We start from the raw sequence: 5,073 nt of genomic DNA on the forward strand, positions 1-5,073 counted from the left end.
TGGGTTTTGAAAGCATGTTGCATACATTAACTTACCAGCTTAAAGCTCCTGTACTTTTGTTTTTTTTAAAAATGGATGTGATTGTGGGTGTCAGCGGTTTTCATCTAAACACAACGGACAATTAAACAATGATTTTGTAGCAGACATTACAATTAAACAGCATTCTGCTTTAATTAATAAAAAGAGCTCAGGGGTAAGAGACTCATGTAGTGTGAATATATAAGACGGCTACTTAGATTTTTAACATGTTGTGATCGCTGGCGACCCGCAAGGCACTTAAAAATGCATGAGTGTTAAAAACACTGAAAACAGATTTGTGCTGGAGGCATTAAAAAACAAACATCTTGTCAAATGCGGGAATTCTTCATGGTGTCTGGTTTGAAGGGTGAAATGGATTGATATGTACAGACATTCGAAGCGACTTTCTCTACTAAGCTTTTTCCGCCTGCTGTCTGAAACTGACTTTGCGTTCATGATGCAAAATATAGATGTGATTTGTATGCATGTTGTCAATGCCAGAGAATAACCTCCAGGCCCAACAGTGGACTGGATAGTAATTAATTTTTTCCCGTTACCGTAAGGTATGTGTTATAAATGCCAGACTAAGCTCTAAAATATGTGTGCTTTAAAAGGTATATATGGCATTCATAAAAGTATTTATAAAAATGTGTAGGATCTCTGTCTTCGAACGGACCCACTTACACTATTGAGTCACACATGAAACAATCACATTCCATTGAGACAAACTGAGGAACCCCTATGCAACCAGCTGCGGTCGTAAAACTCATGCAGGGTCAGTGAAGTGTTGAAGCAGTTCCTGTACTATCTAGCGTATCGTCTCAAGAGACTCAAATAAAAAACAGTGCTTAAACCCTAACTCAAACTAGGATACAAAACTATCTTTGTTTTACGGCAGCAGAACCCAAAGAACCGTTACCGCCACAACTGACAAACCAGAGGTACTTCGAGGAGAATGTGTGCAAAGGGATGCCCACAGCATATGTTGATGGCTGCTCCTACAATCAACCATTTTAATATATTTATAACATATTTAAATAATACTTATTTAAAATGTTAAAATAAGTATGTTGATGAATCTAATAGATTTTTCTAGAATGAAAATATTTAATTTTAAAGGTTGCCTGCTCTTTGCAGCTGCATCAAAAATGTGAAGTACATACAGGATTACGGGAGATGTCTCGCTGTCCCCTGCTGAGTCTGAGTATATGAAGACCCTTTAATTCTCCCTCGAGGCCATAGCATCCATCAGGCGCAGTGTGTGGGGTCCTGCAGGGCGCATGATTGAGCTCTCCATGACTCGGGACAGACAACAAGCCCAGAGGTCCTTTTGTCCCTGAACAGCACACAGCCAGGCAGGGCACAGGTTAATGAAAAACACCAGCTTCATCCCCACAGAGCACCTGACAGATTGAGGAATGCAGGAGTGGGGGACTTTTAACAGCAGAGGGATAATCTAAAAGTAAAGCATATTTACTATATTTGTGCTTTATATACAGGTGACTGCAAAACACAGACATTTAGCATTTGGAAACAGCTTAAGAAACCGTATCCAAATGTTGAAACACCCTACGGACACCTACTGACATGGCTGCTCTCATACCAGAAATTTAAATAAATCTTCCATCAAAGTGTGTGAAATGAACAGTCACAGAGAAGAAGGAGAAGGAGAAGGAGAGAGAGAGAAACATCTCCCTGAGAATCCGGCAGATGTAATTGTTATTCAAAACAGCAGTGTCAGAAAGAGGTGAGCTCATACTGGGTGAGCGGATTGCTTTTTCTCCCTGAAGGAAGAGAGGAGCACTGGTCTTTCTGAATATCTCCGAATCAAAGTCACTTATTAACCACACAGAATTATCCTGCTCACTGCATCTTTTCAGGGGCCTTATCCACTGAATCTCATTTGCAGAGATAACAGTCTTTCATCTTGCACAGCTGATAATAGTTTCTTTCCTTCTGCTGGTAAGTGAAAATGTTTGGGAGAAGAGTATGATATTGCAAAATACATGATGAAAGAAAAAGGCTTTGAGATTTTAATTTTTTTTTCAGTATCCCAGGACTGGATCTTTGGGTATATGAGGTATTTACATGGCAAAAATGCGAGACTTTCCTCAGATCACAAAGCACAGATTATAACTTTAGAAGGGTATTGTTTTGCATCCTTAGTTTTTAGGTGTTTATGGCCATTAGTGTACAAGTTTGCATGTCTTCTGGTGATAATGTTTGATGTGAATCATGGATTAATTTTGGATTAATCCTTAATGTTAAAGGGGTCCTATTATGCTCTTTTACAAAGTGTTGATTTTGTTTTGGGGGTGTACTAGAACATGCTCTCATGCTTGGTGGTTCGAAAAACGCATTATTTTTCACATAATTTACATTATTACAATACCTTTCTCCCCAGCCTGCCACAAACGACTCGATTAGTTCCGGCTTTGATGAAGGTCCGCCTTCCGAAAAACAAAATGTGTTGTGATTGGTTAGCTGTCCCAGTGCGTTGTGATTGGCGAACAGCTTAGACGGTGTTTCAGTACTGCCACGCCCCTTGCTCCGTCTTTCAACAAAAGCTTTTGGCGTATCCGGCACTACTCACTCGTGTTGTGGAAGCTGTCCTCAGTAAAATGCGCAGCACACAATAACAAAATGGGGTTATAATGCTCAGGAACAGAGTTAAAAAAATAAATTGCAAAAATTAAAAAAGTGAAAAAGCATAATAGGACCCCTTTAACACTTTAGTATAGGGACCGATTCTCAATATTAACTTATTAGCATGCCTATTAATAACATATTGGCTGTTTATTAGTACTTATAAAGCACATATTCGTCATGACCATATTCTACCCAATACCTAAACTTAACAACTACCTTACTAACTTATAATAAGCAGCAAATTAGTAGTTTATTGAGGCAAAAGTCGTAATTAATGGATTGTTAATAGCAAGAACTGGACGTTAAACTAAAATGTGTGACCTCATTGTGACATTAATTTTCTGACCTTTCTGCCTTTCTGACCTAAAACTGACCTTTTATTCAACCTGTAAAATAAATAATTAAACTTTATTCTGAAATCATTATTTGTAGATGCTGTGAAGTGCTACTGTAAATGTATGGTATAATTTAACATTTTAACTTCTAACTGTAGATCATATTAGCAGGTTTGTGACTGCCAGATTCACTACATCAACTGAAGCGGGATTCTGTGACACTTGGCCCTAAATGGGAATATTTTAACGTAAAATAATACCTACATTAATTAAATACATAAATAAAGAACACATCTACGATGCTGATCAGACTATAATTGGAATATCAGCTTGAATTTGAGGTTTTCTTTTGACAAGCTACACAAAATCGCGTTCAAAATCGCAGGCGATTCATTGCCGATTTTGAACGCGATTTTGTGCAGCTTGTCCGTAAACTACGGCTCTGTGTAGTAAATGCCGCTCCATCTGAAAGCACGTTCTGGAGATTTACTACTAATCACAGGAGCGGCTTTACTGATGAGATGCGCATGAAAATCACATTCGATTTTTTGCACAGCCCTACTTGAAAAGTAATTCAAATAAAATAATAAAAAAATATATTATTTAAAAGAATTAAATAATAAATGGATGTTTTTCATAATCACAAGAAAAAAATACATGTCCCAAACTTTTAAAGAGTCGCTTGGGTACATTTCTCAGATCACAGCTGAAATTCTCATCTACCTCAAGCTCCACATCTAGTCACTTGTGTGCATATAAAATCACTTTCTCATTCTTTGGAACCATCTGCAGTGCTTTGGTACTGTACATTCATGGAATTGCCATAATCTGTCAAACATATTTCTACACATTACTATTAGACTTCTTTTTTGTAAATGTGTCCTGAACTGATTAATTGAATCAGGGGAATCTTGATGAATGGAAACATAAAGCATTAGATCAATCAATGATCAACCAGTTCTCTAAAAAAGCTTAGAGGTGCATTTCATGAAGCTTTATTTGGCAAGCATACTGTATACAAACAGAAAACATCACAGTGTTACAGTTTCTGACAATGGAAGAACAACAAGCAAACAAACAAGCAGGGTCAAAAGCCGGGAAACAGACGAGGAATAAGGATGAATGGTGGAAGGACAGGGAGGCATAACAGTGAAGAGGCCAAGAACTGTTGAAACTGATATATGCCATACAGAAAAAGTGCAGCCCTGTGCATTTTCAATCATTGTCATGAAAACCATAGCCATAGTTTACAACAGGAGCTACTGACAGAGGATACTGTTATATTGACGACATGGCTAAACATTTTGACTTGTGAAACATCTTGTTTGTGAACCAAGGACTTGTCCTTTGCTGTTTGTTTGAATTGTTTTGAAAAATGCTCGCTGGTTTGCAAATGTTAAAGATGATTCAAGAAATGTACCAAAGCAACTGTGAAAACTGTAATAGATTCTGTCAATGGGCCAGTGGGTGTTTCTTACAATATAGATTTTTTTTGTCGGGCGTAAAAACAGTTTTTTTAACCTTTTGTTCAAGGTGATGTGAAGGATTTAGAAACCAGTAACCACAAAGGGTCCTCATATGAGACTAATCAATCGGCTATCAGCAAAGCTTTTGCTACCCAATTTGAAAGTTGTTTGGTAGCTACTCCATGTTTATTAGTCACAGGAGTTCTCTATTGGTCAATACAATGTGGGAGTGACCAGCATTTTCCAGTCCCAGCAGAGGGAGACTTCTAAGCACTGAAATGATCAGTGAAAGATTAATTGGACAGGACAGAGCCATCTCTGCAAGGCTTGATTCTCCTTAATTATTCACACTGGCCGCTGGGATCTGCTGTAAATGTATCATTGTCTGATGTATTGAGCCCTGGAATTGACCAGGATGTTCAAAGGGAATTTTAAAAACACCTACAGTAGCTTAACTGAGATTTGCAACACGAACAAAACAGCAGGCAAGGAAAAACAATCAGCTATGAATCTCTCATTATAACGATAAAATATAAGTCTCACTTTACAAACCTTGCATTGAATTATTAATACTGTGTTCTATGTTTTGCCAAGTAAAAAGCTGT

This window comes from Sinocyclocheilus anshuiensis, unplaced genomic scaffold, assembly GCF_001515605.1.
Source record: "Sinocyclocheilus anshuiensis isolate Anshui unplaced genomic scaffold, SAMN03320099.WGS_v1.1 scaffold702, whole genome shotgun sequence".
Taxonomy (NCBI): Eukaryota; Metazoa; Chordata; class Actinopteri; order Cypriniformes; family Cyprinidae; genus Sinocyclocheilus; species Sinocyclocheilus anshuiensis.